This window comes from Cetorhinus maximus, chromosome 2 (genome assembly GCF_964194155.1).
Source record: "Cetorhinus maximus chromosome 2, sCetMax3.hap1.1, whole genome shotgun sequence".
Taxonomy (NCBI): Eukaryota; Metazoa; Chordata; class Chondrichthyes; order Lamniformes; family Cetorhinidae; genus Cetorhinus; species Cetorhinus maximus.
Window position 1 is genome coordinate 50,880,811 of NC_135880.1, and position 11,284 is coordinate 50,892,094.

Consider the following 11,284-nt stretch of genomic DNA (forward strand, 5'->3'; position numbering starts at 1 on the left):
GCTTGATATTCAGGTTCAGCACTTATAGATTGCAGGTGTCATGTTGTTGAGGCCCAGCCATCAAATAGATTGGGTCTCTCACTGAGGACATGTTGTACCACTCACCTGATGGCCACTCAAACTGAAAACTAATTCTATCCCTGTGAGTCTGGGATCTTTCTTTACTAGTTGTAGTGACAGATGAAATAATTTCACCTATGTTATTGCACTTTCTAATTAAAAGCCTGTGCAAGAGAACAGCCAGTAAGTGGGAGGGAATTCAAAGTCAACCCACATTGTAATTTGGTGGAACTGTGAGGGGAGCAGTTTATTGTTTCCCTTCAAACTAAATTAAAATTGAAGGTGTCATAATGCTGTTGACTTTACTTGACATCATCAAACAAGGAATACTGTTGATTTCAAAGAGAGTACGGAAAACTATTTTTGTTGTAACTATAAGATATTCCAAATACTTCATCCAGCAAATCAGCTGAGTGCTGTGATCATGGTCAGGATTTCCTGGTTGACGAGTGGGGTGGGGGGGCCCTCTCGCCGACGTGTAAAACGATGTGGGATGACGTTGGGCGGAACTCCCGATGTCATCCCGCTTCATTTCAATTTTCAGGTTGGCGGGGGCTCAGCCAAATCAGCTGTGCGCCCGCCGACCTGTCAACGGTCTATTGAGGCCATTAACAATGTAATTAACGTAATTAGTGGACCTGCCCATCTAACCTTAAGGTTGGCGGGCAGGCCGGGAGCCCTGGCGGGCATTGGAAAAAGATGAGATCTCACGTAGGTTTTTAAAAATTTAATAAAAGTGTAACTAAAAGTGATGGACATGTCCCAACTCATGTGACAGTGTCACAAGAGAGGACATGTCAGGGAATTTTTTTTTCTGTTTTTAGCATTTTTTAGTGTGGAGCCAATCTCCCTGAGGCAGCACTTAGCCTCAGGGAGATGAATGCGCTCTATCGCGCGCATGCACGAAAGAACGCACTCTCGGCTGAGAGAATCCACCCCCCCTACCCGCACAGGGAGCGCATAGCGCTCCCTTGTGGACGTCATGCTGGGTGGGCCTTAATTGGTGTGCCTCCATGCGCCCGATCCTGACTTCTCCCCCAATGGGGGGAAATTTCTGTCCCCATGTGTTCCACGAAATTTGGAAAAGTTACTTGGATGTAGGGGCCTGGTTAGCTCAGATAGCTAGGTGGCTAGTGTGTGATTCAGAATAATACCAACAGTGCCGGTTTGATTCCTGTTCTGGCTGAGGTAGGCTGGGGATCTGTATCCTTGCCCTGTCCCTGAGAGTGGAAGACAATAGCAAGTCACCACTGATAAACACTATCAAGAAAATGGCTCAAAAGAAAGCACCAGCAGACAATGAGCCAAGAACCTGCCCTTGGGCAGAGGATACACAACATGGCATTTGGATGCACCAGAGTGGGTAAATTTATGTTACCCATTGTAAGTCAATAGGTAGATACGAGGTTTGATTTAATGCATTTGCATTCCCATTATGTACCTTCCAAGTGCTGACCTCAATGCTTGCATTCCTAGTCCGAGGTCAAAATCTCCTTGCCAGGAGCACAAATTCATAAAATCTACTTTATGGTTTGTGTGCAAATTTGCTGCTGACTTTGTCTAACATTGACTGTATCTCAGAAGTACTGCCACAGGAAACTGATTGTTGATTGGCATAAAATCAGACTAGGTATATTAATTAACCTCCTTTGAAATTATACTGAAACAAAAAGAGGCATTTCCCTTATCCATATTAAATTTATCGCCAATCTTTGACAATAGCATATGATGCTTGCCATGCAAAGTGAAAGTTGCAATCGTTTAATTGTCACAAACATGTAATTATGATCTCATGGATTTTAAGGACAACTGTTTTAAAAGCAGATTTCTGTTTTTTAAACCTTTACATTGAGTTTAAAAGCCTTTTTCAAAATTGAACTATGGACAGACAACATGGCCCCTTTCTGTGATAAAAGCAAAAGACTGCGGATGCTGGAAATCCAAAACAAAAATAAAAATACCTGGAAAAACTCAGCAGGTTTGGCAGCATCTGCGGAGAGGAACACAGTTAACGTTTCGAGTCCACATGACTCTTCAACAGAACTAAGTAAAAATAGAAGAGAGGTGAAATATAAGCTGGTTTAAGGGGGTTTGGGCCCTTGGACGGTGAGGAGAGGGGAAGTAAAGGGGCAGGTGTTGCACCTTCTGAAGTTGCATGGGAAGGTGCCGTGGGAGGGGGTTGAGGTGTTGAGGGGTTGGAGGAGTGGACTAGGGTGTCCCGGAGGGAACGAGGCCCTGCAGAATACCGCCAGGGGGCACAGGAGATAACCGAGGTTTTCCACCCACAGTGGTTGACAGGGCTCTCAACCATGTCCGGTCCATCTCCCGCGCATCCGCCCTCACGCCTTCCTCTCCCTCCCAGAAACATGATAGGGTCCCCCTTGTCCTCACTTATCACCCCACCAGCCTCCGCATTCAAAGGATCATCCTCCACTATTTCCGCCAACTCTAGTATGATGCCACCATCAAATACATCTTCCCTTCACCCCCCCCGGCGGCATTCTGCAGGGATTGTTCCCTCCGGGACACCCTGGTCCACTCCTCCATCACCCCCTACACCTCAAACCCCTCCCACGGCACCTTCCCATGCAACTGCAGAAGGTGCAGCACCTGCCCCTTTACTTCCCCTCTCCTCACTGTCCAAGGGCCCAAACACTCCTTTCAAGTGAAGCAGCATTTCACTTGCACTTCCCTCAATTTAGTCTACTGCATTCGTTGCTCCCAATGCGGTTTCCTCTACATTGGAGAGACCAAACGCAGACTGGGTGACCGCTTTGCAGAACACCTTCGGTCTGTGCGCAAGCATGACCCAGACCTCCCTGTCGCTTGCCATTTCAACACTCCACCCTGCTCTCATGCCCACATGTCCGTCCTTGGCCTGCTGCATTGTTCCAGTGAAGCTCAACGCAAACTGGAGGAACAGCACCTCATCTTCCGACTAGGCACTTTACAGCCTTCCGGACTGAATATTGAGTTCAACAATTTTAGATCATGAACTCTCTCCTCCATCCCCACCCACGTTCCGATCCCCCCCCTTATTTTCCCCAATAATTTATATAGATTTTTCTTTTCCTACCTATTTCCATTATTTTTAAGTGTATTTCCATCCATTGTTTTGTCTCTTCCTTTTAACCTATTTCGATTCCTTCACCCCACCCCACCCCCACTAGGGCTATCTGTACCTTGCTTGTCCTGCTTTCTACCCTAAATTAACACATTCCTTAGATAATATCATCACCTTCAACACCTCTTTGTCTTTTTGCTGTGACATCTTTTGGTTATCTCCACCTATCACTGGCCTCTATCCAGCTCTACTTGTCCCACCCCCCCTTAAACCATCTTATATTTCACCTCTCTTCTAATTTTACTTAGTTCTGTTGAAGGGTCATTCGGACTTGAAACGTTAACTGTATTGCTCTCCGCAGATGCTGCCAGACCTGCTGAATTTTTCCAGGTATTTTTATTTTTGTTTTGGCCCCTTTCTCTGTTTGTTCAAACCTTGTCAGACTTGTATCTCCATAGCTGGCTATGAAGAGTCATTAAAATGTAAAAGGCTCTTCCAGGGATGTTCATTATCCTCCAAAAAATGTGAAAACCCCTTGGCTTCTGAGAGAACAGGAGGCAGGAAGGGACTTCAAATGACCACAGCATAACTAACTTCTTTGCCAGGTGAAATAATGACTCATTGAAAATTAACATAGCAGCCATTTTTTGTTTTTCAAACTGTATAAAGGATGTACGAAGATATCTTGAATGGCAGTGTGAGAGACAATAGCAGCACACAGCTCTCAGCTGAAACAGTCAGGAACCCCTGAGAAGAACACAGAGACATCACAGGGGTTTTCTCTCTGCCACCAGGAGTCAAAAAGAAAGGCATTAAGAAATTAACTGCTGTTCTGCCAATAGAGTCTAGGCAATCATTAAGTGTCATTACTTCATGACTGAAGAACTAGTGAACTTCTCTCTCTCCCAGAACCTGCTTGACCTGCTGAATCCACCTAAAAAAGGCGCACACTTACTGTTGACTGCAGAAGCTATCGCAGCTGCTAAACTGAACCTAGGTTTCAAAGTCTTTATTTCAGAAAGATGGAACTCAAGCAATGGGCCTGCAATGATATCTCACAGAGACTGATTTGAAATCTCACCCTGAAATCTCACCTCGATTTGAAATCTCACCGTAACAGCACTGAGGGTGTACCCACACCACATGGACTACAGCAGTTCAAGAAGGCAGCTCACCACCATCTTCTCAAGGGCAACTAGGGATGGGCAATAAATGCTGGCCCAGCCAGCGAAGCCTACATTCCATGAAAGAATTAAAAAAAATATCCTTATCTGCTTTTAATCTTTGTGTCTGTATTTTAGTTAATAACTTTATGAATTTTACTTAAGTAACTTTCAGCAGTAGTTTTGTAATAAACTAACCTTTATCTTGTTTAAGCCTAAAGCTTGTCTGCTGAATTATTTTAAAATTGAACCACTCATTAATTAAAAGAGGGCTACATACATGCAGACACAACCTCTTAGCTCTCGGACCACTTTGAAGAAATGCCTTTTATATGGTCGTGACAAAATCCAATTAGCACCTTAGACTTCCTATTGTGCTTTCCCTAACAGTTTTCATATTGTGCAGCACATTACAGCTACCTTGTCTGGTCTCTAAGTTCAATTTTTTTCCTTGTGTGACTGTGGGTTTTTAGCCCCTCAAAAGCTATTTCTAACAATAAAGATGATTCGATACGGGTGTGGAGGGTACGTGTATTCTGGAGCTGTTTGAGGGGCAGAGTATCAATGGATGGCCTGTTAAAAGTTCTCCCACGGAGTATTGAGAGCTAAGGGGACATGGAGATTCAATCATGAGCTTGCATTAGGTTCAGAACAATCTAGCTTCCATCAGAATAACAGAGCATAGAGAATATTACATTATATTACTGATCCGTTCTGTTGTCACTACCTGTGATGTGTACTGCTTGGACATCATGAAGCAGTCTTGTTGAAGTTACAAAGAAGTCTTTATTAACATTACTGAACTATGTACATATTTACAGCAGAGGGTAAAGGTATGGAGAGGACCCCATACTAGGTCCTTACATGTTGCTACCTATCTCTAGACTGCCCTTAGCTCTAGGTCATGCACCTTCTTACATCACCGTGTGGATGGCACTGTACTCAGTCTCATGCTAACCTTTTAGGTACAAGATCCTTCTACTACTATTACAAGAAGATTTCTGAATTTTAACTGTGTTACCTAGTATGTGAACCCTTTGTTATCATAAACAATTTTGACCATTCTCTTTTTAATTGTGTAATTTCAATTAAGCTCTATCTAAAGTCTCTTCTTTTCCAAAGGAAACAAACCCAAATTCCTTTACATCCCTCAGCACCTTAGTCCCAGATATCTTTCTTGTTAGTTCCTATTTTGGTTCAAGAACATGCCCTATTTTTTAGCCGAATGGTACCACATCAATTTTTTTTCCTATCTGCTGTCTTGGGCACACTCAAGAATTCTTTACCAGCTGGCAAATACAATGACAAGTATATTTCAACATAGTGCAATATAAATGCTAAGGGAATTTGATCTCTAAAGATTTAGGAATCTGATTCAAAGGAGAAATAACCCCGAGAATAATGGAACTGTCTGACAAGAAAGTCATACAATAGCCTTATAATATTAAAAAAAAGACGTTTCTAATATAGGAATCCAAGCAAGCACAGCAATAAAGCAAAAGAAAATCCCTTAACAAAGGATTTCCACTTGATAGTATACATTCTTAATAAGACTGTCACTGCAAAAAGGGTCTATATCAAGTCCAATGCAAATATGATAACAGCAGAGCTGGTCAAATAGAATCTCACTGGAAGTACCTTCTTTATTAACTAGGATACATCCCAGGAGTGCTACCCATACTATTCACTAGAAGGTTACTTCTAATAATATTGTTAAATCTGCTGGTGACACCAACCTATGTCGTCAGGAAACTAACGCAAGGGAGATTGGCAGCATCCAAAATGACCTGGTTAAATTAAACAAGTGAGCTGAGCAATGGCAAAAAGCATTTAGTGTGGATTTAGAAGTAAGCACACCTTATTACAAGAAATACACATATTAGGTGACTCCTAAAAAAGGTGGAAAAGGATGTAAAAATTGGATCTGATTATTGATCATTTCAAACAGTTATTCAGTGAATGTAAGGATGTTGTTAACAAGGCTAATTTTATTCTAGGATGCATTTCAAGGGCATTTAATTACATATTGAGAGATGTCATTGTAACCCTCTGTAACTCATTGATGAGGCTTCATCTGTAATTGGCTATTTTACCTTCAACAGGACATTAATATATTACATTCAGAAAAGTGCAGCAAGGATATCAAAATTCAAAATGCTAAGTTATGAAGATATATTGATTTTTGGTTTGATCTCAACAGAGAAAATAAGTTTGAGAATGAAATACAATTCAGAACTCTAAAATGCTGAAATACATGAATAATATGGACTCTTGACATAAACTGTGATAACAGAATTAGAGAAGGTGAATTCAAAAGTAACAAGTCCAATTTTTCCCTCCCCTCAGATAAAAATCAGGGAATTGTCATGTGAAAGATTGCAAGTGTGAGTCCATGTCCTACCACCGTGTGGCACAAAACACCAGTACACTCTTACCAAACTGGCCAAAGCAAATCGTCAAGGGATGTATAACCTTTGGGAGACATAAGCTTCTTATATGTGCAAAGGGAAGATCTAAAGGCTGAAAAATAAGCTGGAGTTGCAGATTTTAAATTTGATAAAATCTTTGTACAGAGTCAAATATCGCATCTAATATCAGTTATGTATTCTTTGCAATCTCGGTTCTCTGTAAGCTTGATTCAGTTGGTAGCACTATTACTTCTGGCCAGAATGTTGTGGGTAATAAGTTTGCACTCATCATTTGGGTTAAAATTCTACTGCGGTGATATTGATGGAATGTCTAGGCACTGATCATCTCTTCTTTGAATAGTGGCATCTAGAAGGGCCAATTTTCTAATGGCATACTCACATCTAAATTCACATGCAGAAAGTATATCATTTCTTGATTCATACCTCTAGCAGGAGAGGTTCCACACACAATTGGATAATTAGTCCATTACATTCCATCTTGATTAGTTGAACAGGGCAACAGGATCTTGTATTGATGTTTCAACTGAAGAATAGCATTTATGACATTGCAACAGCTCCTCGGTATTGCACAGCATTGCCTGAGGCACTGTATTTTAGATAAAAACTCTAAACCCTAATCCCTGTTTCGGTTGATCAGGTTGACATTAATGAAGACAGTACCCTGGCTGGTATTCCTCTCTCAACTGACATTACCAAACTAACCTAAAAGCAAAATACTGCTGGAAATCTCGAACAAAAACAAAAATACCTGGAAAAACTCAGCAGGTCTGACAGCATCTGCGGAGAGGGATACAGTTGACGTTTCGAGTCCATATGACCCTTCATCAGAACTAAGACATATAGAAATGAGATGAAATATTAGCTGGTAGAGGGGTGTGGGTGGGACAGGTAGAGCTCGATAGGGGGCCAGTGATAGGTGGAGGTCAAGAAGAGACTGCCAAAGATATCATAGACAAAAGGACAAAGGGATGTTGACGGTGGCGATATTACCAAGCTAACCATTCATCTCATTTCCTGTTTGCAAGATAATCGTGACGTAAAATAGCTCATGTGCCTCCCTACGTAACTGTCATTGCAGCTCAAGATAAAATGTGTAACACTGAAAGGTCTTTAGTGATGACATGCTCCATAAATGACTGAATTATTATTATTTGCCTAAGGGCTCTGAAAAAAAGCTGAAGCTTCTTAAAGCTACATAGGGACAGATGAGATTTATTTACTGTGGGAACAACAGGATGGTTTAGGTTTAGAAAGGGTTACATTTGCATGTTTGTGCTGGGATGAAGATTTACCTACTTCTGCATTTCAACAGCTCTGTGCAAAAATTCCAAGTACACAGGGTACAAAGGAAAGCATAACAGGGTAACAATAGCTCTTTATAACTTCACCATAGTTCCATGTATATCAATCTTGATTCTCTTATGTCACTCTTTTGATATCTGCATTTATTTCTGGCTTCTCAAAAAAAGATGTTCTTATATTTGTAAGGTGATTAAAATCTCATGCAGTGATTTAAATGGAACAGTTTGTTTTAAACGCCTTATACTTCCAAGAAAGAATGTATCAATGATGGAGTAGAAAGTGTGAGCTTTGGGCCTGTAGTGCTGCTGAAAATATAATATTTGCACTCCAGATCATGGAGCACTGAGGCCTGCTGTGTGTCCAATGCATGGTGTGCCCCATAATGTACTCTGCAGGTGCCTCCATTGCTTCACATGTTGGTGATAATTATGACTTTGTGCAATAGTGTAAAATGGATAATAATGAGTCAGCAGCCCATTTTATATCTTTCTTAATTTTTATTTCCATTGGCTTCAATAGAAATAAAAAAACAGAGATATAAAATTGGTTGGCAGTGCACTATCACAGGTCACATGTTTTTCACTATTGCACAAAGTCATAATTACCACCACCAGCACCCACCTGCCCGCCCCCCACTCTCCACCCCCCCCCTCCCAGCCTGCAAACGGAGGTCTCTGCCATCACTTTGGGCCTTCGCCCTTAAAGAAGCCTGATTTCTTTCGACTTACTGCCAGTACCTGCTGTGCATTGTTCCCACCAATATTAGTGCTTCATTGCTATTCAACTATCTTGCTGTTTTGTTTGGTGATATTTCCACCAATGCTGTCAGCTTCTTAAAACTGCATTCCATCTGCTAGTCGTGCCTGCCTCCTCAGGGATATTTCATTAGGTCTTGCAAATATCCAACCTATTCCTCTAGGCATCCCTTTATATTTGCAGATTGAGGAGCAGGAGATTAGAAAAGACATGCCAGGCAGGTGCATTTACACCTTAGGCAATCAATTAGGGTCTGCCCTTATGCCGCTACCTTTGTTTACAAATGGCCAAAGTAAATCGAGAGTACAGCCTTTTAGGATTCATGTGGCCACAAAGATCTGTACCATCCCATATTGCAGTAACAATAGCAGCAGAAAGAGGGGATTCGGACAGGCTGTCTTCTCATGTGACGGGTGACTGGAGCTGTTGGCCACCTTCCCTTCGAACCAGGGGTGGAATCTCCATGGCAGCACTGGGAGGAGGCAAGGAAGTGGTTATTTTTCTCTCAGTTCAGTGTTCTTGCCACAAATCAGCAGGCAACCGACTGGATTTCTGGCCAATTAGCAGATGATTGGTGGGGCTGCCACAAATTAGTGGACTAGGGCAAGCCTTCTTGCAGCGGTGGGGTTGGACTGTGAACCAGAAGGAGGCTCTGGCACTAGATTTAAAGGGCTGCCGACAGCGCTGCTGACACACTGAGGGGCAACACCTGACATCTGCTCTTCATCAGCTCTGAGGAAAGGCAGCATGCTGGAAAATGTGAAGGGGAACCTGAAGATCTTGGATACAGAACATCTGGCATTTATCTGGTAATTCCTGAAGCAGCTGCCATCCCTGCCACCGACACCCCGGGTAAGAAAGATAGAACTGTTCCTCCAGGGTAACTGCATGAACTCCCACCGGATCAGAGTGACCGACTCCCATAGCATCAGCTGCCAGGAGTGATGGAGGAGGGGAAATGCTATGTGGCCCCATGGTTTGATGATGACACTCTGCCTGTCCTCCTTCAGGCTATGACAGAATGGAAGGAGGGTCTCATGCCGCAGCCTAGGAAGAAGGGAATTCTTCGCTCGAGCAAGCAAGCCTGGATGGAGATGGCCGTGGAGGTCAGTAGGCATGGGGTTGTCCGAAGGGCCTGGCTGCAGTGCCACAAGAGGCCAAATGTCCTTCTCCATTCTCCAGTGGTGAGTGACAAACCTAAGTCTCGATACGGGCAACTTTGGGAGGGTAGGATTTGGAACTGAATGCCATGGAAGTGGATGAATGAATGACACATGGCCAGAATACATACTCAAGGACAGAGTAAATAGGGAGAAACTGTTCCTATTGGTGGAAGGATCGGGAACCAGAGGGCATGGATTTAAAGTAATTGGCAAAGGAAGCAATGGCGACATGAGGAGCAACTTTTTCATTCTGTTGGTGGTTAGGATCTGGAATGCATTGTGTCAGAGTATGGTGCAGGCAGGTTCAATTGAGGCATGCAAGGGAGAAATCGATTATTGCCTGAAAAGTAAGAATATACAGGGCTATGGGGAGAAGTTGAGGGAGTGGTTTGAAGTGAATTGCCGCTTCATAGAGCTAGTACAGCCATGACAGACTGAATGGCCTCCTTTGTACTGTAGCCATTCTATGAATCTTAAGAGCCTCGGTACCCTGCCTGGCATTGGTGGGGGGCAGGGGTTGGAAAGGAAGAGTGGCATGTAAGGAACATCACCACATGGAAGAGTAAGTCACCACAGGTTGTGGGCCCCACTCTGAGGAGTTGATCTCCCCAGGTATGAAACTCACCATTCTTCCATCATCACCGCAGAAGAAGAGGCATTAAGCCTGGGAAAGGTGGAGGACCAGTAGAGGAAACCACAACCTGGCAAATTATAACACAGATGGAGGACATCCTGCAGCTGGCCAGACACCAGGGGTGCAGATCCGTTGGCCACAGAGAGGCTGCAGTGCGTGATGGGGTGGAGTGGTGAGAATTCGGGGAGCCATCACTTGGCCCGAGGCAAGAGGATGGTGGCTGTGTTGCTGTCGCAGTGAAAGGGATGAATGAATCTCATCTGAATGCTGGGAGGGCATCACTCTGTGTCATGGTTTACATAGCAAAGGTGTCTGAGATGTAGTGAGCTCGTTTCCAACCTCATCCGCAGTGCTGAGCAGTGCTCACTGTTTTGTTCTGTCCAACAGATCAGCCATCGGCGCCAGCAGCCACCATCCCAGACAGGTAGACATTGATCTCGGAGGGAGAGAAGGGGACGTCAGGGGAATCACCGTCCCATCCTTGACCTGCACTTTCCACTAGCTCGGTTACTCACACCTCGGTGGGCATGTGCTTGTTGGTCGAAAGGGGAGCACAAGTTTGTCTGAGCACCACACAAGCGCTGCACCAGCTGTCAGAGGCTGTAACAGTCCAGGCCTCTGACACTGAGAGGAATGTGGGAGCCCAGCTGCCTGCTGAATTACAGGTCGATGACGAACCTTTAGAGTGGTAAGATGGCAGATGTTGAATGTAC